The following is a 26090-nucleotide window of genomic DNA, read 5'->3' on the forward strand; positions in this document are numbered from 1 at the left end:
TTACTTCATACACTGGTGTGGATATGGTCTAACTAATCATATCATGTATACCATCTGTTAACGCCAGTGTGGATATGGTCTAACTAATCATATCATGTATACCATCTGTTAACGCTGGTGTGGATATGGTCTAACTAATCATATCATGTATACCATCTGTTAATGCCAGTGTGGATATGGTCTAACTAATCATATCATGTATACCATCTGTTAACGCCGGTGTGGATATGGTCTAACTAATCATATCATGTATACCATCTGTTAATGCCGGTGTGGATATGGTCTAACTAATCATATCATGTATACCATCTGTTAACGCCGGTGTGGATATGGTCTAACTAATCATATCATGTATGCCATCTGTTAACGCTGGTGTGGATATGGTCTAACTAATCATATCATGTATACCATCTGTTAACGCCGGTGTGGATATGGTCTAACTAATCATATCATGTATACCATCTGTTAACGCTGGTGTGGATATGGTCTAACTAATCATATCATGTATACCATCTGTTAACGCCAGTGTGGATAAGTTCTGACTAATCATATTATGTGTGCCATCTGTTAACACTGGTGTGGATATGGTCTAACTAATCATATCATGTATACCATCTGTTAACGCCAGTGTGGATATGGTCTAACTAATCATATCATGTATACCATCTGTTAACTCTGATGTTAAAATATTTCACCATAGGAATGTTACATAAGACAGTGAACATCTGTTGTACATGAGCCTGTAATATGAAGGTTCTAGAGACCAGTTAAGTGTTCAGGTTGCAGGTCTTTCCTTTGGAGTCAATACAGGGAAGCAGAGTCATTGCTATTTCCTGTGACTCTGAAAATTAGTACATTTTGTGATGCCTAAGTTATGACATTTTAGAAAGAAAGGCAAACTGCAAGAATTTAGTATACTATGGTAGTCCCTTTCTAAGATGTGACTACATGTTACAGGAATGGATGTTCACTTACTATAACAAAATGTGCCTGGTCTCTAGGGCAATCTCCAACCCTGCCCTAATGAAAATGCTGCACGACTGCAAGTTAAATGGCAGAAGAGTCACTCACTCTAAGGATCTCAACCTAACTTGCAACATTCAAGTAATGAACCACAGTTTATTCCACGATATGATAAAAACTTCCTCAGTATTAGCAGCATATACAAGTAGGAGTAACTGTATACACCACAAAATCCACAGTCTAGCAGCATATACAAATAGTAGTAACTGTATACTCCACAAAATTCCCAGTCAAGCGCTTTCGTCCATCCCGACTTCTTCAGAACTGTGAAAGTAACTGAACATTCTCTTTTAAAAAAACATCAACCAATCTCTGTAAAATTTGAATCAAATATGCAAATAACATTTTTTTAAAGTAACATGTTTTAAAACACTCTAATTTTGTTATATATACACATTAGTGTTGAAATTAATTTACCCTGAAATCAGAGTGTTTGTGCCCTATGTTTTAATTCGGGCTTAAGAGAAATAAAGTCATTTAATCCTGGTGTAACATTTGAATTGTAACGTAGCTGCCATTTCATTTCAGCTCTTTCTAATTTATTCTTCCAATCTCCTCCCCTTATGTCCTTTGGCACAGCTTCCAGAATCCCAAATAGAAATGTATGATTGGGGTTGGTTTTAATATGCCTATATAACCCGTTATTGTCATCCTGTTTTCTAATATCATAGAGGTGCTCGTATATCCTCTTTTTCAGCATCCTGTCAGTTTTACCTATGTAAAAATGAAAACAAATCTGGCAAACAGCAATATACACCACCCCATCTGTATTGCAGGTACCCTTTACCAACTTAATTTCAAAACTAGTCCCTTTAGCATGAACTACAGGGGATGTCATAATGTGCCGGCAATATTCACAGTCACTACATTTCATCGTACCTTTTGTACCTGTAAAGGGTTTGGGAATAGAATGTTCTAATAAAAATTTCATATTATTGTTAGTCCTGAATACAAATGTTGGTTCCATCTCTCTGTTTCCTTTGAACAGTAACCAATTATCAAAATGTGAATCATTTAAAATGACATCATTAATTTTTTCTATCTGTGTTAACAGTTCTTTTAGTCTGTTGTTGTTTGCTCTAATAATTAGTTCCATCAGTTCTATGCCATGATGATCGAACATTTCAAGAAGTTCATCACATTCTTTTAGAGCCCTTTTCAAACTGTTTGGAAATTTGTAAACATGAGGGCTCCTAGGAACTTGTGTTTAAGCACACATTCTTTTAGGTATGCATTATCACATTGTAAATTACGTACCTTTAAGAGCTTTTGTTCATGTTCTTTTAGTCTATAATCCATAGTTTCTTCCCTGGTTTCCTGTATTTCATTAAACAAACCAAAATGTTCATTGTACCATCCATGGAAACGGTTGTTGGAAGCTGTAGTGGTTTGTTTCATTCATCTTTGACCACAAGGTATAGATTCCACTGTCAAAGTTATTCCTGTGTTAATAGGGGTCTTTGAACTTCTCACTGATGCCACAGTAGATGTTTCACCAACCACACGTTCATGACATATGTCCGCTGCATCACTGCTCGAGATTCTCAGGTTTTGTAGTTTAGTAACTGCTTCTTGTAGTTTAGAAACTTTATCAGTTAATGATACAACAAGCTAAAAAATATTGTTCTGAGCTAAATTTGCTTCCTGTGCATTTGAAAAGGAAGCATTAGAAATGTCTTCTTCAAAGACATTTGATAAACGTGAACCTTCCATCATTGTAAAATGACGAAAACGTTGATATTAATGTCAGTAGTAAAATTGTAAGGCACTTCCCTTTAGCGGTGTTTCCGATGAATTTCCAGCCTCCGAATCCAAAACCATAAACAAAAACCATCACAGAGAAAAACAAACTGGAACCAAGAACACTCTCTCTATGCTGGAAAAACGAAGAAGTCACTCGAGTAATGAACCACAGTTTATTCCACGATATGATAAAAACTTCCGCAGCATTAACAGCATATACAAATAGTAGTAACTGTATACTCCACAAAATCCACAGTCTAGCAGCATATACAAATAGTAGTAACTGTATACTCCACAAAATCCTCAGTCAAGCGCTTTCGTCCATCTGGACTTCTTCAGAACCATGAAAGTAACTGAACATTCTTTTTTTAAAAAAAATCAACCAATCACTGTAAAATTTGAATAAAATATGCAAATAACATTTTTTTAAAAGTAATATGTTTTAAAACACTCTCATTTTGTTATATATACACATTAGTGTTGAAATTAATATACCCTGAAATCAGAGTTTTTGTGCCCTATGTTTTAATTCGGGCTTAAGAGAAATAAAGTCGTTTAATCCTGGTGTAACTTTTGAATTGTAACATAGCTGCCATTTCATTTCAGCTCTTTCTAATTCATTCTTCCAATCTCCTCCCCTTATGTCCTTTGGCACAACTTCCAGAATCCCAAATAGAAATGTATGATTTGGGTTGGTTTTAATATGCCTATATAACCCGTTATTGTCATCCTGTTTTCTAATGTCATAGAGGTGCTCGTAGATCCTCTTTTTCAGCATCCTGTCAGTTTTACCTATGTAAAAATGAAAACAAGTCTGGCAAACAGCAATATACACCACCCCATTTAACTAATTCTAAATTCGAGCACATCCTTGAAATACGGACCATCTGGCCCTTTACTATATTCCTCTTTATATACAATGGATGGCTACTCTTAAATTCTAAATAATCATTAGAAAATGTAGCTTTTCTATAAATCTTGATTCAAAACAATTATTTTCAGTTTAGAATTACTTGTTAGAAATGAGTAAATCGGTAGGTCTTTGTTGTAGAAAGGAAGTCCCTTATGAATTTGTGCTACCCATTTGTCATCCAGTAACAAGTGAATGGGGGGGTGAGATACAAACCACTGTTGGGGGCTAAATTACAAGATGAAAATGAAAATAACAGTCAACCGAGAGGCGATTTCACCCAGTCAACGGTCATCACGTACAGCGAGAACAGTAACAAGATAACATCTATTTTCAGGAAACAGTGGTTACTGTTCAAATGAAACAGAGAGATGGAAGACATTCTTGGACCAGAACCAACATTTGTATTCAGGACTAACAATAATATGAAATTTTTATTAGAACATTCTATTCCCAAACCCTTTACAAGTACAAAAGGTGCGATGAAATGTAGTGACTGTGAATATTGCCGGCACATTATGACATCCCCTGTAGTTCATGCTAAAGGGACTAGTTTTGAAATTAAGTTGTTAAAGGGTACCTGCAATACAGATGGGGTGGTGTATATTGCTGTTTGCCAGATTTGTTTTCATTTTTACATAGGTAAAACTGAGAGAATGTTGAAAAAGAGGATATACGAGCACCTCTATGATATTACAAAACAGGATGACAATAACGGGTTATATAGGCATATTAAAACCAACCCCAATCATACATTTCTATTTGGGATTCTGGAAGTTGTGCCAAAGGACATAAGGGGAGGAGATTGGAAGAATGAATTAGAAAGAGCTGAAATGAAATGGCAGTTATGTTACAATTCAAATGTTACACCAGGATTAAACGACTTTATTTCTCTTAAGCCCGAATTAAAACATAGGGCACAAAAACTCTGATTTCAGGGTATATTAATTTCAACACTAATGTGTATATATAACAAAATTAGAGTGTTTTAAAATGTTACTTTTAAAAAAATGTTATTTGCATTTTTTATTCAAATTTTACAGTGATCGGTTGATGTTTTTTTTTTTTTTAAAGAATGTTCAGTTACTTTCACGGTTCTGAAGAAGTCCGGATGGACAAAAGCACTTGACTGGGGATTTTGTGGAGTATACAGTTGCTACTCTTTGTATATGCTGCTAGACTGTGGATTTTGTGGACTATACAGTTACTACTATTTGTATATGCTGCTAATGCTGTGGAAGTTTTTATCATATCGTGGAATATACTGTGGTTCATTACTTGAGTAACTTCCTCGTTTTTCCAGCATGCAGAGAGTGTTCTTGGTTTTAGTTTGTTTTTCTCTGTGCCAGTTTTTTGTTTATAACTTGTAACATTAACAGAACATGCTGGAAGGACAGATATGTCTCCCAGAGACTGTCGCTTCTCTGGAAAAGACTTCCTATTCATGTAAAACAGAGCTTCTCACTGACCCTATTCAAATGCAGCCTAAATAATTAGATGGGAGACTGCAAATTCTCCTCTGGGGTGGAACCTATGTCTCTCATGGATATGGGTGGCCAGTGTTGATCACAGACCCACTCAGTTCATAAATTCATTCTGTAAACTACCAAAAAAGCACAAATGGGTATACTTGGGATTAACATGGCTAGGCTTGTAAAGGCTCTGGGTCCGCTAGCCAAGTAACCTCCTATGAACGTTTGAACCTACGAACATACTTATTAAACTTTGTTTGAAAATTGTTAAAATGGACTGTTCTCAGAATGTCAGAACTCGTAAGGCTGAAGACAGTGTATCAGAACATAACTGAAACAGGATAATATTGTAAAACATCTCTTTCCATGCTGGGTATAGATGCTTATATTTACTGTGCTTCATATGTTAAGAGACTGTTTGAGAAGTAACTTGGCAAACACATTAACTCACAAGTTTCCAAGTAAAAAAAAAAACATTGGTAGGAATCTGAACAGGACAGTGCCATCCCATTGTTTCAATTTCCCTAGTTAATGCAGTAAAAAACATAGAGGTTTGTTGGGGAAAAAATGTTTTATAGTTAATTATAAATTCTTGCAACAATGTGTGCATTGAGTTACACTGTGCCCTAAGTACTACAATAAATAAAAACACAAGTGTGTGTGTTGAGGCATATAATGTTGATACAACTAAAGAAGGCTGTTACAGATAATTGGCAAATGTATAAAAATGAAAGTACAAGTAATATGGAAAGTAGACTGCATTAAGCTGAGTCAAAGACACATGAATTCTTAAACTGGCTAGTGTAATATTTAGTTTTCAGTGCTTTCATTAAACTCCAGTGGTTAAAAATGCTGAAATTACATTTAATATTTGAGGTCTGTGCTGCCTCTATGAGAGTGGATATGCAGCCATGAAAGTGTCTTCACTTCTTTCCATCACTGATAGTGGCACAACCAGATTCTGGTACTGAAAAAATGGTCTCTTGGTTTTTCAGCTCCTTCATATTTTTCTGATTTTCCTTGGAGTACTGCTGCACTGCTTGTAGAACTGCATCTCGAACAATCATTTTACTGGCATTCTGAAGATCTGCATCCTTTGGATCAGTTCTGGATACCTCACCTAGAGCAAGAAGAAAAACATTGTACAACGTTGGCATAATCTGGTTAATTAAAGCTGTAATGCACATTGGAAACTTGGGACTTTCAGACAGTGGAAACTGTCATAGTTTCTACAACTGAAAGATATTTTAAGTGGGTCTTTTCAAGAGTGGACAATTTCACCAGTGTTTATTTTCTCTTTACTATGAAGAGGAGACTGGTGACTGGTTCTGTAGTGTAGAGGACTGGAGCCCTGAATATAACTCAAGAAACCCAAATATAGGTGTCAGCCTTGGTGATAGCAGAGTCACCCAGGGAGGTGAATGAAAAGGCATTGTCTGTTCATGCCTCCTGTGAGGGGGATAAAGAGGTATGTCATGGGGTACATCTTCTGGTATTGAATCTCCTTTGGTGGCTGGGGACCTACTTGGAGCCATTTCCTGGAAGAAAGGATGTGTCTACCTGACAGACTATGTCATCAGCAGAAGTGGGTGACACCCCAAGTTGTAGCCATTGTGAATCCACCCACAACAGCTTTGCAGAGTGAATGTCAAAGCATAACAAAATAAATCTGACAAGCACATCAAGCATTTTACCATCAGTGTACTGATATCTAGACTGGAATATGATCTTATCATAACTTCACTGAAGTCAACATATCTACACCATTCAAATAACAGTTAATACTGTTTTCTGGTGTATTACCATTCAAATAACAGTTAATAATGTTTCCTGATGTATTACCATTCAAATAACAGTTGATACCATTCGTGAATGTATTATTCTGGCCATTCAGGCTGAGATCCACTGCACTACTCTTCATAGCACAAATTTTATTCCAGTTTCTTCTCAAGTACTCCTCATCTAGTTCCCCCTACTCCTTTAAGCTCTCCACACTAGCTACAGATCAACACTCAAACTTCTCCCTGTTGTGAGTCTTTATAAACTTGAAAATTACAGGGTTTTAGAGGTTCTAGTGTTGCCTTGAAAATACATGGATACCAAGTACCTGGTGGGGGGAGCAACAGGTGTCTGCAGTAGGGTGACCATGAACTGGTACCACAGAAAGAAGTGCTGTTAAGTTTCATGCAAATAAAGTGCACACCAGATAACTTTGTACCCCTAATTAGAAGAAGAGGTGAAGCCATGAAGTCACATGTAACTGTTGAGATGCCTTAAACATTTTATTTAATTTATTTAACATTAGTTTACTGGGAAAGTCCACTGGGACAGAGCCCATTTTCAGCAGAGGCCTGGGGAGTAACACTCCAGATGCATGTCTTTGGAATGTGAGAGGAAATTGGGAGCACCTGGAGGAAATGTATGCAAACGCAGATAGAACATGCAGACTCTGGACAGAAGACATCCTGACCAAGAATAGAACTGGAAAACCTCTTGCTAGGAGGTGGCAATACTAACCACTGCACCACTGCTCCGCAGTATGGCATGGAGACTTAAGAGACCAGACTGCCAGTTTTCAATTTGAGCTAGAAATGCAGACAGACAAATTAATAGATCATGAGGACAGAATCTGAAAGAAGGATATTTAAATAACCAGAGTTCCTGACAAAGTGCAATGCAATGATTGTGTGGCATGTATCCAGGTTAAGTTGGCTGAACAGACTGGGCTGTATGAAAGTTAAGAACTGAGTGGGTCCCTAGAGTTTACATACCAGATTAGAATGTTACCAGGGTAAGAGCAAGATTTTTACTCATAGATTTGAACCATACAGTCTTAAGGATCGAATACTGCTATTACAGTGGTGGCTAAACAAAGGATATGAAATCAATGATAAACAAGTCTGTTTTTAAAAAAGTGACTATTTTGTGCCAGGTCTAAGAAAGAGGCCACAGTCTGTGGCACTAATGGAGTGACAAGTAAAGCAACTGAATTGTTAACATTATATTCAGCGTTGTTAACAGTGTACATTCTGAGGGGTTATGAGACCATTCACATTCACAGGAGGTGCTAAAAGTGATTAGAAAATATAAACCTGGTCAAGTTGAAAGGAATAGTAAAATTATAGCACTAGGTAGTGAAGACGCACACCTGTCAACTGTATGGATTTTCACAATGTCCAGCTTTTTGTCTCATATTTTTCATCTGTCTCTCATAAAATGTTTGGCTTTCTGGCAAATTCACTGAGTACTGAAGTCACTAAATAATGACATAAACTGGAGTTTCAGACTTCATATCCCTCAGATAATGCATGCTGACACAAATCCTGTTATTCTAAAAACTTTCTAAATTTATTAGTGAAATATTTAAAATCTGTCCCGATTTTTGAGCCTTTGTCCCTCCATTATTTTTGGCTTATCCAGATTTCCTGTGCTAAGCGGTGGAGAAGTATCTGGAAGAGAGCTTTTAACTGCACTCAGGGTAATGCAGAAAGTTTGTCTATGAATCAAACGAAGATTAGTTGATCAAGAGGTACTTCTGATTTTAGGGACAATACTGGCAAATACAATTTAGCTCAAGTGTCTGAAAGAATTTTGGGATGAATTTTTGAAGCTTCAGCAGTAAGAGGACAGCATATCAAAATGTCTTACATGTGTGTGGGTGTGTGTCTTTCTGTCTTTGTGTAGACTCATAAGCATAGTGGCAGTGTAGTTTATAATCAATATGATAAGTCTTACATGTTCAGATAATAAGTAGCCCCAAATCCAAACAACTTGCTCTCAATGTAAGTGACCACTTACACTGAGACCAGGCTGAGGGCAGGTGTTTGGGAATCTGGCCCCCCAGTATAAGCCTCTGTATAGATAGGCCTTACACTGAAGTGAATCACTTACACTGAGAGCAACTCTTTTGGAATCTGGCCCCGTTCTTATGATCAACAGCTTTGCTTGCATAACTGAACATTCACATGCTGATGGGACAAGAGTCTCAATGGCAGCACAGGTGGAGCTAACCGACTGGAAGGTCTTAATCCAGTACCCAGTGTGGACATACAAGGTAAAAACATGCAGAACATATATTCCAGGTGAAGTGTTCCACTATATTCTAATATTGCTGCTGGTTCTACTGTCAACAATCAGTCGGAGTCCTTCAATCTTACTACGTGGCTCAGTCACCCAGTTTCCTTACAAGATAATCAAGGGTTAACTACAGATACTTCAGGTATGTCCGAATTTATAGATCTGCCATCTAAATTGAATATGTTCAATCAGAGCCTGATGAAATTGAGAAAGATTAAGCTGGAAGTGGCTTATTTCAATGAGTGTAAACTAGCTAAAGTGGTCCTCAAAGGTCTTAGGTCCTGAAAAAATCCTACGGGGTTGGTGGAGGGATCCACTTTCCATTTAGACTTGATTCAGTTGTTCGACAGGCATGGTTTTGAACTGTTGGACTTGATTAAAGACCATTACCAACAGGCGGCTGACATTTTAACTAAAGAAATAACCAATTTGGATGTGGAAATCAAGAACGACTTGAACTTCCATCGTTACCTCTTCGAATATGAGAGGTCGTTCAACAGTATAGACCAATATATCAACAAAATCACAGCTAACAAAATAAAAAACTCAAAAGGGACATTAAAGCCTATGGGGAGGGTACGGCAGATCCTAAACCGCCCCCTTCACAAGATAATTATTTGGCTTCCAGTGTGTGTAATTTGGGAAGAACTAGGAACTCCATCATGGAAGAGAGGGCAAATTCCAGTGTCACCATCCAAGGGGAGTCCGATAATTCATCACCTGGAGAGGAAATTCGACAGAGTGATCGTTTGGCTCAACAACAGTGAGCTTCCTTTACTGTCCAGGAGACAGACCAGTCAAATTTTCAGAATTCAGCCTCTCATCATTCCTCCTACCAGGGTCGGAAGACCAGGAACAAATCCAGGAACAGGAGGAATTAGATGAGTCCCAGGAAGTAGAAGTCCAGCTATCTAGAAAGGCATTTGTTATTACTACCAATGCTGATTCGGACTTCAACATCTATAACTTTTCTGACTTTCACTTTTCCAGTGAACTGGTGGAATTATTAGCCAAGGGCCTCAATTTCGTCCCTACTAAAAGGGCGGATCTGGCTAAATCTTTACTGGAATTGAAGTTATTTGTCAGAAAGTTAAATTTGCTCTTCTTGTTGGGCCAGGGTTCTAGAGATTTGGGTGTTTTTAACATCCCTAGTACCTATAATCCACTTTTATTTCTATCACTTGAAGTGTTCAAACAGATTTGTGAACTGGACATCCGTCATCTATTATGCACACCCTCTTTATCCCATGATGTAACATTTAACATTAGTAAGATAGAAAGAGATCTTTTGGATCTTCTTTGTAAAGCACCAGTTAGAGTCATGGCACCTGATAAGGGGGGAGGCTTGGTAGTGATGAACCAATGTGATTATATCAGGAGAATGGAGGATATTTTGTCTACTGATACTTACAAGGAAATATCTAAGAACGAGTTAAATATAGGCATTGCTAGAACTGCAGGTTATTATAATGATATGTATATTAATAATACAATAGATATACATTTATTTAATTACATATCTATACCAGCACCTAAAATTCCTATAATTTTCGGTTCTCCCAAAATTCACAAAAAGCTTGAAGGCCTCCCTATGCGCCCGTTGGTTAGTGCTAGAGGGAGCATAACCTATGCAGGGGCTAAGGTGGTTGATTCTATTTTGAAGAAATATGTAGTGAGTGAAGTTCAGATTTCAAAGGACTTTTGGTCATTTTTGTCAAGAGTAAATGAAACCCCTTATAGAGCTGATAGTTATTTTTTAACTATAGATGTGAGGGATTTATATTCTTCTATCCCTCATACACTGGCACTGGATTGGATTCTGATTTTGATGAATGTTAAAGGAGCACCCAAGGAGGAAATATAATTGGTCAGCGAATTGCTGGATACAATTTTATCCAACAATTACGTATCCTTTAACAACAAATACTATTTACAGAAAATCGGGGTACCTATGGGTTCTCCATGCAGTGCTAGTGTAGCGAACTTGGTGATGGCATTTTGGGAAAGGGAATATGTATTTACATATCCTCTGTTTCAGGAAAAGGTATTGTTATATACACGCTTTTTGGATGATATTTTTATCATCCTAAAAGGAGAAATAACTACAGTGGATATACTTTTAAATCACTTCAACTCTTCTACTGATTTCTTAAAATTCACTTTCAACATAGAAAGTGACAGAATTTCTTATTTGGATGTTGATCTTTCTAAAGAGAGGAAAACTAATTGTTACATAGCTAGAATACACCGCAAAGAAACATTCTCTAACAGCTACTTCCAATTTAGCAGTTGTCACCCTTTTTCTCAAAAGAAATCAATCATTAAGGGGCAACTGGTGAGGGCTGCGAGAATGGTTACTCGAGATAGTGATTTTGTTAATGAATGTAAATTCATGGAAAGTCTCTTCTTAAGGAGAGGGTACCCAGCTGATCTAATTTTGGACTTGATTTGTGAAGTCCATAATAAGCGGGTGTCAGGTTTTTATGTTCCCATATTAAATTCTTCCAATACCAGTGAGGATACAAGTCCAGCAGTTAAAGCTAGCAAGACAATCCACCCCTTTAGACTTATTCTCACATATAATGTGAATGTAAAGGATATTATTTATAAGAGTTGGAGTTATCTCATGCAAGATGGGCTGTGTAGAGTAAATGCAAGGGAATTCCCCAAAATAACATTCAGGAGGGGTAAAAACCTAAAAAATATCTTAGAGTCCCAGTATGAGCCTATGTTGGCAAGATCTGGCATGTATAAATGTAACATGTGCCAGTATTGTAAGTTTATTATGGTGAGCTCATCTTTTGTCATCAGAGAATTTAGATATACTATTCAAGGTAGATTCAACTGTACCAGTTCAGGAGTTGTTTATTTAGCCCGGTGTTCTCATTGCCCAGTTTTCTACATCGGCAAGACCGCTAGAAAACTAAATGAGCATATCTATGAACATACATAAGCAATTAGAAAAGGTAAGGTAGAAAATGCATTAGCAAAACACGTAAAGGAAAATCCTTCCCACCTTTTCTCATTTACTATCATTGATCGTGTCAGATCGGATGGCAGGGGGGGCATTGATTCTCTCATTTTAGGGGGAAGAGAGCTGCTATGGCAACTAAGATTGGATGCCTGCCACCACCCGGGTACCAATGATAGGTTGTCTATTTCTTGCATATTGAGATTAAAGAGCCTCATGAGATAGTGCCTATCATTATTTATTCTATTTCATTTTATTGTTGTTTTCACTTTATTTCAATTTCATCAGTACTAGGGATTATATATTTATTGTTCAATAGAATACTATTAGATTTAACTAGTGGGATATCATGGACTCACATGTTGCGATTTTTATAATGATTTTTAATTATATATTTTTATTTCAAGCAGAAGTAAGATATACTGTATTTAGTATGAGGGAATCATGTTTCATGTTTTTTCATACTTTTATACAGCGGTATTCCAATGTTTTTTCTAAATATTTCTAGCGTTTTTATACGCCATTAACTTGTTTTATTGCTTTAATCATTATGAAACAGTATTTAAATAAGTGTTTTAAGTAGCATTGTTTCCGTTTTTATGCTTTCAGTGTTTCTGAGGAAGTTGGTGAATTGTAAACTGATGAAAAGCTCGCAAAGAAGCTTAAGTTCATTAATAAAGTCTGTTATTCCAGTGTTACCGGTCTCTTTACTGGATGTTTTTGAGGAGCGAAGGAGTGTAGTTTCCTTATTTTGGTACAGAGTTGGGACAAGAGTTATGTTTGAATATAAAGTGGGAAATGTATGATGACAGACAAATATGGCAAGAGAGCAGACCTTAATAGATAACTGAGAACATTTTGACTTTAGTAAATGATACAGAGTTTGATATATTCAAACTTGAAAGCATGTTAAAACGGAAAAAAATACAATGATGATAATGATGAATCTTAGAATTATTACTCCAAAATGTAAAGTATTTATCATGAAATATTACGTGCATAAGTTACAAAACCAGCAAAGAATGTAAATCAAATAGCTACAGACAAAGTAATTATTTTGAAAACTAGGGTGTTTGTTGTAGACTGTTATATGTATTCATTATAATAGTTATAAAAGCATGTAAATTACATACATGTAAATCAATATTAATAAGGCAGCACACCAAGAACTATATTATAAAAGATTAGGTACTGCAAAATTAAAAGGATTATTTGTCAAAAAGAAGGAGCAGTCGGGAGACAGATGCATTTATACTGTGTACTTGTAATAGGTTTCTAGTTTCATAGGTATATACTAGGCCAATAACCACCAGGGCCTTTATAAGCCAAGAGGTGTAATCCAATCCAGCTGTGTCTCTATGTATCATGGGCATTTATAAGAGGGTGTATGTTAGCTAGAAAGTTTCTGCAGGTTATTAAGGGGAGGTTAGTTTGGGCATTACTTTTTACCTCTATATATCAGAGACATGGGATCCAGACCCAGGGTGAATTTCCAGTTTCCCATCTACTCATCAAAGTTACACTTAAATAGGGTTAGGGATGGACTCTGCTTCACATTGATGCACAGCCTGTTCCAGAGTATGGAGATCTTCTGCGATACGTATATGTCTCACCAACATGTCTTATTTATGTCACAGGCAAAATTTAAGTCCTTGGATCTAGCGTTTCTGATGCTGTTCATTTTGCAGATGTGCAAAACATTCATCACAGCTGGATTCAAAGATCCCTTGTATGCCAGTCATAAATCACTGAAGCACTAAAGGTGGAGGAGTGTCCATATTTACCAATGATATTCACACCTCCAGGCTAGTTGCCCAACACAATGCATCTGAAATTCTACAGGTGCAACTAACACTAGGTAAGACTACAATCCAAATTGTAGCTTGCTACAGATCCCCCATCATACCCCAGGATTCTCATTACACCTTTCTAAACATACTAGATAATATTAAGATGCAATCAAACACCCTTATACTGGGTGATTTCAACTACCCTGCCATTAATTGGGAAAACTACTCAGGTACGAACACCTTTGCCCAACGGTTCTTGGAATTCATAAATTCCAATGCCCTGGACCAACTAATCCATAGTCCCACCAGGGACTCAAATATCTTAGACCTGGTCATTACCAACATGGGAGATCGATGCTCCACACCAGCGGTCACCCCCTCATTGGTCAGGTCTGACCATAAGCTAATCACCTTTGATGTCCACATCCCTACCCCCACCCCCCAGTAGGGAAACCTCCATAAAAAACTTCTCCAAAGCCAAGTTCATGCTACTCAAGTCAGAAGTGACAAACTTCATGACACCCATGCAGACGGGAACTGAAAGTTCGACTGCTGAATCCTACACTAAGGCACTGTACGAGCACATCCACTTGTGCATGAAAAATGCCATTCCAAACAGAACCAAGACAGTCTCCTCCAAAAAAAAGGAACCTAATCTGGTGGTCCCCTACTATAAACAAACTATACAACAGAAGGAAGAAACTACTGCAGAAAAGAGGAAAATCCCAGGATGCAAAAAACTCCCTTGACAGCCTCAGTAAGAAGCTGAGATCTCTCATAAAATCCTCCAAAGCTAGTTACGAAAATAAAATTGCCAAAGATTCCAAGGACAACCACAAGGCATTCCTTAGTTATGTCAAGAATCTAAATAGCAATGCTCAGATCTGCTCCGAGCTACAACAGAATGGCATTAAATATACTGATCCCAAGGATATTTCCAGTATCCTGGCAGATCAATTCAGTGCAAACTTTACCACCCCTCTCACTTCCTAAAAGGCCCATCTCAATACCAAAAGATTGCCAAATTCTGGTACTCATGGCCACACAGGTAAGAAATGCACTCTCCAAAGCTAAGAATACAGCATCCATGGGATCAGATGACATCCTGGGCTGTGTTCTACATGGAAAACCACAATAAAACGCACAAAGTTCAGGAACAAGTAATCCGATCAGCAGTACCAAAGACACCCTCAGGAAAATGTACATAAAAGTGTGTAATTACACGAGTTCACCAAACAGATGTAAAACCACGTAGTTTATTTGAAACTTGGTCTAAACAATACAAACAAGTAGTTAAGCGCTTTCACCCAGGTTCAATCCCAGGCTTCCTCAGAACAAAATTCAATGAAACCAGTGGTGGGTTTAAATACCCGAAGTTTGAACATGTGACATTTCATGAATGAAGTTAAATACATTTCAATCAATTAAAATACATTAAAACTTATTAAAACATAATAAATGCTATAAACATTTTCCCTTTTTTAAAAAAACTTCCCTTTCGAATATATACTCTTATATTCTTAATAATTGATTAAATTAAATTATTGTAAATAATTTTAAACACGTTTGGAAAAAAGTGTTATAATACTGGTTGAAAGTTAATATGTTGTTGTATTTACAATAATTCCATTACCCTTCCTAATAATATATACTGCTTAAATTGTATGTGTATTTTACCGCTATAAATAAATAAATAAATAAATAATCAATATTAGATGCAATGTATAAACTGTATAATTAGATTTCTACCCAGTGTGTACATGACAGAGTGACCCTTAAAAATTGAGTCAAGTTAAGCTATATCAAGCATAAACCACAATTGTCTATGCCTATAGTCTTGCTGCTCTTATTCTCAAAACACTACTAATATTGATGTGGTCGTTCAACCCGGGAGTCCTCCCGGCATCCAGTTTTAATTGCCAAAACAATTCCCGGTATTCCAGTTTGGTCTCCCAACTTCCCCCTCTAGGGTCCACTTCAACCTGTTCTACCACAAAAAACTTTAAATTCATGTTGGGACAGCCAAGGGAATGTTTAAAGAAAGCGTTGGAATCTTTCTTGATTCTCACATCGTATAAGTGTTCGTAAACCCTTCTACACAATGGTCTTTCTGTCTTCCCAATGTAAAAACCTAAAACATGAAGTACACCACCCTAAATACACCACCCTGGATGATTTGCAATTAAAATACCCCTGGGCTTGGAGATGAATCTTCCTGGAGGAAATAAAAACAGAAGATGTACCCGCCATATAGGAACATTGATGGCACATTCCGCACTTGAAGGTGCCTTTCTTTTTGTGTTTGGGAACGTCTACATAGTCCTTGCTCCCCCTTTACAAATACTCCTTCAAATTTAAATCTCTCCTTCAAACAAATTTGGGGAAAGCAGGAATGTGTTCTGATATGTCATCGTTAATTTTCAAGACATACCAGAATTTATTAATGATTTCCTCAGTTAAATAAGATGTGTCTGAAAATGTGTGGATAAAGGTGCCAGGACCAAATTCGTTATTTTTACTGGTTACAGTATTAATGGCAGTACCTTTCCCAATCAATGGAAAATATTTCAGTTCCCTGTTGTGTAACACATCATCCAACTGTTGATTGATGAAGTCCTCAGGGTACTTCCTTTCTAAAAATAGTTTTTTTAATGTACTCAGTTTCACTAATAAAATCTTCATTTTTACTTGTCATCCTTGATGCCCTTATAAATTGGCCCTTCACTATTCCCCTTTTTTGATACATAGGGTGACCACTGTCAAAATGCAAATAACTATTAGAAAAGGTTTTCTTCCTATATAACCTGGATTGAAAGCAACTATTAGTAAAATCCTTATAAATAGTAGTGTCCAAATAGTTCAATTTGTCTTCCTCCACATTCATGGTAAACTTTAAAAATGTTGTTGTTTGGTTGATGTATTCAAATAAGTTATTTAATTCTTCCTTGGTCCCCATCCAAAATATACAAATGTCATCTAAAAATCTAACATAATGTGCTATATACCTGTTCCATTCTGTTTCAAAAATGAAATACTTTTCCCAGTGGTACAAAACACAGTTCGCATATAAAGGGGCACAGGATGCTCCCATCGCCACTCCCTTTTTCTGATGGTAGTATTCACCATTAAAAAACACATAATTGTTTGTTAGTACCATTTCTGTAAATTCAAGCACCATGTTAATGGCCTTGTGGTCAAGCCCAAACTCATTCACTAAAATGTTAGAGAACCAATCCAACCTCACGGAGTGGGGAATACTGGGAAAAAGTTCAACAACATCAATAGTGGCCATCAATAATTCTCTACGAAACCTTTTTCGGTTGATCTTTTTTAAAAATTCCCATGAATCTTTACAGATGTGTGGAACTGATTCCAAAAAAGACTTCACCATAATATCCACAAATACAGCTAAGGGTACAGTGATCCCCCCTGCTCCTGCCACTATTGGTCTAAATTTAATGTTTTCGGTCCCCTTATGGGTTTTGGGAATACCGAAAATAGTGGGTATTCTAGGATGTCCAACATTCAAATAATTGTACAATTTCTCGTTAAATATACCCTGTAAAAGGTGGTCATGTAAGCAGTATTTAATTTTTGCATATCCTATATTGATTTAATTCTTTGAAACGACTTCGTAGTGTTCAGTGTCTTGCAAAATGTTGTACATGTAACTCTCATAATCATAATTATACATTAACACAACACCCCCACCCTTGTCAGGTTTCATGACCTTGATTTTGTGTAACTTCAAAAGATCTAATGTTGCATAGTCTTCAACTGAGAAATTGTTGTGTTTACTGACAGTCCTATTAGTTGTTCCAATATTTCTAATTTCCTTTTCCACTAACTCCTCGAAAATTCTCAAAGAAGGGTGAATGGGCAGGTTAAAAGTACTTTTTCTAACCAGTTCACTATTGGTTGGTGCTTGCCCCTTAAACAAAATGGTGAAACTTAATTTCCTCAAAAGCATTTTTAAATCAATAATCGTATTGACTGCACTCCCCACCCTGGAGGGTACATAGTGAAACCCTTTCGTAAAAAGTTCAAAGAAATCCTCCATTACTGAGGATTTCTTTGAACTTTTTACGAAAGGGTTTCACTATGTACCCTCCAGGGTGGGGAGTGCGGTCAATACGATTATTGATTTAAAAATGTTTTTGAGGAAATTAAATTTCAACATTTTGTTTAAGGGGCAAGCACCAACCAATAGTGAACTGGTTAGAAAAAGTACTTTTAACCCGCCCATTCATCCTTCTTTGAGAATTTTCGAGGAGTTAGTGGAAAATGAAATTAGAAATATTGGAACAACTAATAGGACTGTCAGTAAACACAACAATTTCTCAGTTGAAGACTATGCAACATTAGATCTTTTGAAGTTACACAAAATCAGGGTCATGAAACCTGACAAGGGTGGGGGTGTTGTGTTAATGTATAATTATGATTATGAGAGTTACATGTACAACATTTTGCAAGACACTGAACACTACAAAGTCGTTTCAAAGAATGAAATCAATATAGGATATGCAAAAATTAAATACTACTTACATGACCACCTTTTACAGGGTGTATTTAATGAGAAATTGTACAATTTTTTGAATGTTGGACATCCTAGAATACCCACTATTTTTGGTATTCCCAAAACTCATAAGGGGACCAAAAACATTAAATTTAGACCAATAGTGACGGGAGCAGGGGGGATCACTGAACCCTTAGCTGTATTTGTGGATATTATGGTGAAGTCTTTTTTGGAATCAGTTCCACACATCTGTAAAGATTCATGGGAATTTTTAAAAAAGATCAACCGAAACATGTTTCGTAGAGAATTATTGATGGCCACTATTGAGGTTGTTGAACTTTTTCCCAGTATTCCCCACTCCGTGGGGTTGGATTGGTTCTCTAACATTTTAGTGAATGAGTTTGGGCTCGACCACAAGGCCATTAACATGGTGCTTGAATTTACAGAAACGGTACTAACAAACAATTATGTGTTTTTTAATGGTGAATACTACCATCAGAAAAAGGGAGTGGCGATGGGAGCATCCTGTGCCCCTTTATATGCGAACTGTGTTTTGTACCACTGGGAAAAGTATTTCATTTTTGAAACAGAATGGAACAGGTATATAGCACATTATGTTAGATTTTTAGATGACATTTGTATATTTTGGATGGGGTCCAAGGAAGAATTAAATAACTTCTTTGAATACGTCAACCAAACAACAACATTTTTAAAGTTTACCATGAATGTGGAGGAAGACAAATTGAACTATTTGGACACTACTATTTATAAGGATTTTACTAATAGTTGCTTTCAATCCATGTTATATAGGAAGAAAACCTTTTCTAAAGTTATTTGCATTTTGACAGTGGTCACCCTATGTATCAAAAAAGGGGAATAGTGAAGGGCCAAGTAGGGTAGGGCTCACTCCGCTCCCCTACCCTACCCCCAAATCCCACCCACCCCCAGCACCTCTACCTTTATACCTCTCGATCCCCCTCCCATGTATACTAATTAACCAATCAGAGTCCTACACTCGTTACCCCTCCTACTCTTACTCCTCCCACCCCACTTTACCTCACTCCACCACTTAACCTATCGTAGTTCTTCTACTTGACCCCTCCCACTCTTTCTCTTCCCTCTCCATTATAGTTTTCCTTCTCATCACAGATTTTTCCCTCTCTCTCCCCTGCAAATACTTTCAACCGTATCCTCTTCCTAAGACCCCATCCTTTTATATGTGTTTGTGCTGCCTACTCAACTCCACTACATCAATCTCTTCCACCTCTGCTTGCCAAAGATGCCTCCCAAAATCCTTCATAATATCTATGTCCCATCATTACTACTTGTACTTCTCATTCCCCTATATTTTGCTACTTCCTACTCTCACAAAATACCCTTTTCCCCTCCTCCTACACAAACCAACCCTTGTACTCATTCACAACCTTCTCTATCTACCCACTACAACAACATATCTTCCACTCTTATTCCTCCCAAAACACTGTACCTTTTCCATCCCAAAAGCCTCACCACACCAAAAACTCTCACTCTGAAAATCCTCCCTCCCCATAACAACCTCCTACTTCTAAAACACAAAAGACAAAAAGTTACTACCAATAATGACCTTGTCTTATGTGGCGATATTCATCCAAACCCTGGCCCCTGCCTCATCACTAACAACGTCTCCCCAACCCCTTTTTCTCCCTCTGGAATAAAACATAGTCCCCCTCCCAATTCTTCCACCTCTTCCTCTCCTAACCCCCTTAAGCTCTTCTCTATCAATGCTCAGAGCCTAAATAACAAAATTCACCATCTTCATGCTTGGATTTGCCACAACCAACCAGACATCTTAGCCATTTCTGAAACCTGGCTAAAACCCCACATCACCGACTCTGAAATCTTACCTCCTGGTTTCCAAATCCACAGAACTGACCGACCAAATAAAAAAGGTGGAGGCTCTGCAATAATTTTCTCTAACCTTCTCTCCCTGATCCCTCTACAAATTCCAACTCCTGAGTTCAAAAACGCTGAACTTACAGCCAGTCTCCTTCGACTAAATAAACATAAGAACATCTGCATTATCTCCCTTTATATATCCCCAGGTGACAACACAACAACCCTTGAAAATATTCTTTACTGGGCCTCAACTGAAATCAAATTTGAAACCTACATTCTAGGCGACATTAACATTGATTGGAATAAAATCAACTCTCCTTCCCCCTCCCAATTCATCAACCTCTTTAACTTCACCCAAGTAATACACTCAACCACCCGGCCTAACAAAACAAATCCCCAGGATCTACCATTGACTGGATCCTAGTCTCTCATCCAAACAAAATAACTCTTTCAGGCACTATCCCTGATACCTTCAGTGACCATCTCCCTACTTTCATACACCGCTCCACTAACTCTACCCAATATCTACACCACTACATCCACACTCGTAATCTCAGCAACTTCAACCCAACTATCTTCTCAAACATTCTTAAACATACCAACTGGCAGACCCTAAATACACTTCCCTAGACAAAGCTGTAGAACAGTTTAACTCTATCTTCCTAAATACTCTGAACTCCCTAGCTCCTCCAAGAAACAAACGAGACAAAGCTAACTCTGCCCCTGGCTATCCAAAGAAACAAAACAAGTCATGCATCAAAGGGACAAATCTTGGAAGCTATACCAGAAAAATAAAATCCCTTCTTCCCTGCTCCAATACACCCAACTCAGCAACCTAGCTAAAAAACTAATCAACCTGGACAAAAAGAACTACTACTACAAACTACAGTCCAACCAAAATAAAAACCCCAAACAGTTCTGGAAATCAGTAAATTCCCTTCTTCACCCAAGATCTAAAAATAACCCTTGCCCAGACCCAAGTAAAACTGACTCAGATCTAAGCTCTCTCTTCAACAAATTCTTCACGGAATCTATAGCTAATCTTACCAAATCCTTCCCCAACAATAATACATCCAACTCTCTTTCCTCTACTCCCAACAACCCCTCTAACTGTCCTCCCAGTTTCCAGCTAAAACCTGTTTCAACTATATTCATAAAAAGACTCTTATCTAAACTAAAGCCATGCACTAATGCCCCTGATAACATCCCCTCCTCTTTCCTTAAATGTGCTGCCGAAGGTATTGCTCTCCCTATCAGCATCTTAATTAACAGATCTATAAAAGAGTCATATGTTCCTATGCTTTGGAGATCAGCCTACATTCTCCCACTTCATAAAGGAGGCAAAAACACAAATATCTCCAACTTTCGCCCAATTGCCCTACTCTCACCTTTATCAAAAATCCTAGAGAAATGCATCCACCACCAACTCATGCCTTTCTTAATCCATAACCACCTCCTAACACCCACCCAACATGGTTTCCGCCCTGGACACAGCACTATTACTGCCTTACTATCCTTCTTAGAAACAGTCAACCAAGCCAGGGATTCTGGGTTACTAGTTTCCACTGTACTGCTAGATCTGTCTAAAGCCTTGACACCATCTCTCACAAACACCTTCTCTTTCATCTATCAAACCTTCATCTCTCCCCTGATACTCTATCCTGGTTCTCTAGCTACTTATCAGACAGATCCCAAGCTGTCAAATGGAACAACTCTACCTCCTCCTTCTTACCTACACCCACTGGTGTTCCCCAGGGGTCCATCCTTGGACCCATGCTTTTCAACATCTTCATAAATAACCTTCACTCTGCCATCCCAGACACAACAGTCATCCAATACGCAGATGATTCTACCTTAGTCTGGGCCGCCTCCAACATTCCCGAACTACTGACAAAAACCCAAATAGCTTTTTCCACTACTGAGAACTGGATGCACCAAAATCATCTCTCTAAACTCTAATAAATCCAAAATTCTTCTCTTCGCTCCCTCCAGGGCTTGCACATTTGATAAAACAGCATTCAAAATCATAAGCCAAACAAAGTCAACCATAGAGGTGGTCCCATCTGTAAAACTCCTTGGCATCACTATAGACGAGCACCTCAAATTTGATAGCCACATACAACAAAACATAAAGAAAACCCACCAAAAGCTAGGTATGCTCTATAAGAACAACTGCTTTCTCTCCAACTCCGCTAGACATTCCTTAGCAATTACCTATCTTCTACCATCTCTACTATATGGAGCCCCTCTCCTTACTAACCTGTCTTCTTCCATCTCCACTAAACTCGAAATCTGCTATAATAAAATCTCTAAATTTGCTACCAAATCTAAAACCTCTTCTCACCATTGTCTTTCCCTACAAACTCTGAACTGGCTAGAACTCCCTACCTACCTAGACTACCTCCAACTAACCACTGCTCACAAATTAATATTCTACCCTGAAAATGCCCAGCCCTAGCAAACATCCTTCCGCCATACACCCCAAACAGATCTCTTAGATCTGAACACCAAAATTTAATCACCATCCACAAACCCAATCGCCCTGCTGGCCAGCTCCTTCTCTCCTACTCTCTTGGCAGGAAATGGAACTCTCTCCCTTCTTCTCTTAGAACAACATCTAACACTGAAGCCTTCAAAATCCAACTTTTCTCTTACTTATCCTCTAAACATAAGTGCACATGCTTACATCCTACATAAATCTACATAAATTCCCCTTAAACCCTCTACATCTTTTCTCTTTACTCTACCCTAATACTATCTTCTTTTCTTCTCTTATTCTCTCTCGATCACTGCTTGATCAAACTATATTCTACTCTCAGTTTATGTACTTTCTCCTCTCTACTCCTCATATGTAAATATTGTAAATAGCATGTAACCTTAGACCTTCTTTTCATACAGTCAAACCTGCTACTTAAAGGAAACTCCTAAATCTATTGTATCTACCTTCCTGAATGATGTTTTTTGAAGTATACTGCGTGTATTTGCTTTTTTACTAACTGTATTCAATGTAATGTTATTCCAAATGTTTATATTTTATTACTATCTTTTACACTATGTAACTTAGATTGTATTTGCTTTGCTTTTGGAGCTTTTCTCCCCTGGCCTCCACTGAAAATGGGTACGTTCTGGCCCAGTGGACTTCCCCGGTAATCAAACTGGAAATAAATAAATAAATAAATAAAATAAATAAGGGCATAAAGGAAGACAAGTAAAAATGAAGATTTTTATTAGTGAAACTGAGTACATTAAAAAACTATTTTTAGAAAGGAAGTACCCTGAGGACTTCATCAATCAACAGTTGGATGATGTGTTACACAACAGGGAACTGAAATATTTTCCATTGATTGGGAAAGGTACTGCCATTAATAATGTAACCAGTAAAAGTAACAAATTTGGTCCTGGCACCTTTATCCACACATTTTCAGACACATCTTATTTAACTGAGGAAATCATTAATAAATTCTGGTATGTCTTGAAAATTAACGATGACATATCAGAACACATTCCTGCTTTCCCCAAATTTGTTCGAAGGAGAGATTTAAATTTGAAGGAGTATTTGGAAAGGGGGAGCAAGGATTATGTAGAGGTTCCCAAACACAAAAAGAAAGGCACCTTCAAGTGCGGAATGTGCCATCAATGTTCCTATATGGCGGGTACATCTTCTGTTTTTATTTCCTCCAGGAAGATTCATCTCCAAGCCCAGGGGTATTTTATTTGCAAATCATCCAGGGTGGTGTATTTAGGATGGTGTACTTCATGTTTTAGTTTTTACATTGGGAAGACAGAAAGACCATTGTGTAGAAGGGTTTACGAACACTTATACGATGTGAGAATCAAGAAAGATTCCAACGCTTTCTTTAAACATTCCCTTGGCTGTCCCAACATGAATTTAAAGTTTTTTGTGGTAGAACAGGTTGAAGTGGACCCTAGAGTGGGAAGTTGGGAGACCAAACTGAAATACCGGGGATTGTTTTGGCAATTAGAACTGGATGCCGGGAGGACTCCCGGGTTTAACAACCACATCAATATTAGTAGTGTTTTGAGAATGAGAGCAGCAAGACTATAGGCATAGACAATTGTGGTTTATGCTTGATATATCTTAACTTGACTCAATTTTTAAGGGTCACTCTGTCATGTACACACTGGGTAGAAATCTAATTATACAGTTTATACATTGCATCTAATATTGATTATTTATTTATTTATTTATAGCGGTAAAATACACATACAATTTAAATAGTATATATTATTAGGAAGGGTAATGGAATTATTGTAAATACAACAACATATTAACTTTCAACCAGTATTATAACACTTTTTTCCAAACATGTTTAAAATTTAATTACAATAATTTAATTTAATCAATTATTAAGAATATAAGAGTATATATTCGAAAGGGAAGTTTTTTTAAAAAAGGGAAAATGTTTATAGCATTTATTATGTTATAATAAGTTTTAATGTATTTTAATTGATTAAAATGTATTTAACTTCATTCATGAAATGTCATATGTTCAAACTTTGGGTATTTAAACCCACCACTGGTTTCATTGAATTTTGTTCTGAGGAAGCCTGGGATTGAACCTGGGTGAAAGCGCTTAACTACTTGTTTGTATTGTTTGGACCAAGTTTCAAATAAACTACGTGGTTTTACATCTGTTTGGTGAACTCGTGTAATTACACACTTTTATGTACATTTTCCTGAGGGTGTCTTTGGTACTGCTGACCGGATTACTTGTTCCTGTGTTCTACATGGACTACAAAATGAACTGGCACCTCACCTAAGTGTCATGTTTAATCATAGCCTCACATCAGGTTTCATGCCCAATAAATGGCACACAGCTACAGTTATCTCACTCCAAGGGAGATCCACCTTGGATCCTGGGAACTATCATCCCATCAGTCTGACGAGCCTGATCTGCAAAGGCATGGAATGCATTATCATGGAACTTATAAGCCAAGACATTGGCAACCTTCAAACACTGGACACCACCCAGTTTGGTTTCATAAAGGGCCGATCTTGTCTCCTCAACCTGATTGACTTCTTTGAATCAGTCTCCAGAGCCGTAGATGAGGGTAAAGCAGTCCACACAGCCTATCTGGACCTCGCCAAGGCCTTCGACACCATCCCCCACTCTGGAATCATAGATAAACTTACTAAACTGGGCATTAATCCCTACGTCACTCGATGGGTTGCCAACTGGCTTACTGACAGAACTCGCACTGTAAATGTAGCTGACTCAAAATCCAGCTCCAGACAAGTGACAAGTGGAGTACCTCAGGGTTCAGTCCTGGGACTGCTCTTGTTTGGCATCTACTTCTCTGAAGTACAGGCCAACACTAAGGGACTCTGGCTAACAAAGTTTGCAGAGGACTGCAAACTGGGAGCCATTATTGAATCCCCAAATCATGTGGATATTCTACAAAAGGGCCTTACCGAAACAGATGCTTGGTGCCAGAGCCATGGGTTGAAGCTCAATGCCAAGAAATGTATAGTTATCCCCTTTGGGAAAAAACATGTACCCATGAATTACCACATAGGTGGCAGTACACTAAACACTGAAAGTGTGATAAGGGACTTAGGGACACAGGTAGACAGTGGTCTCACTTTCGATAACCACATAGCCATAACAGTCAGGAAATCCTTCTATGTGGCACACCTCATCACTAAGGGCTTTTCATCCAGAAAAAAGAGGTCATTGTTCAACTGTACTCT

This window comes from Protopterus annectens, chromosome 3.part1 (genome assembly GCF_019279795.1).
Source record: "Protopterus annectens isolate FY-2018-M chromosome 3.part1, PAN1.0, whole genome shotgun sequence".
NCBI classification, from domain to species: domain Eukaryota; kingdom Metazoa; phylum Chordata; order Ceratodontiformes; family Protopteridae; genus Protopterus; species Protopterus annectens.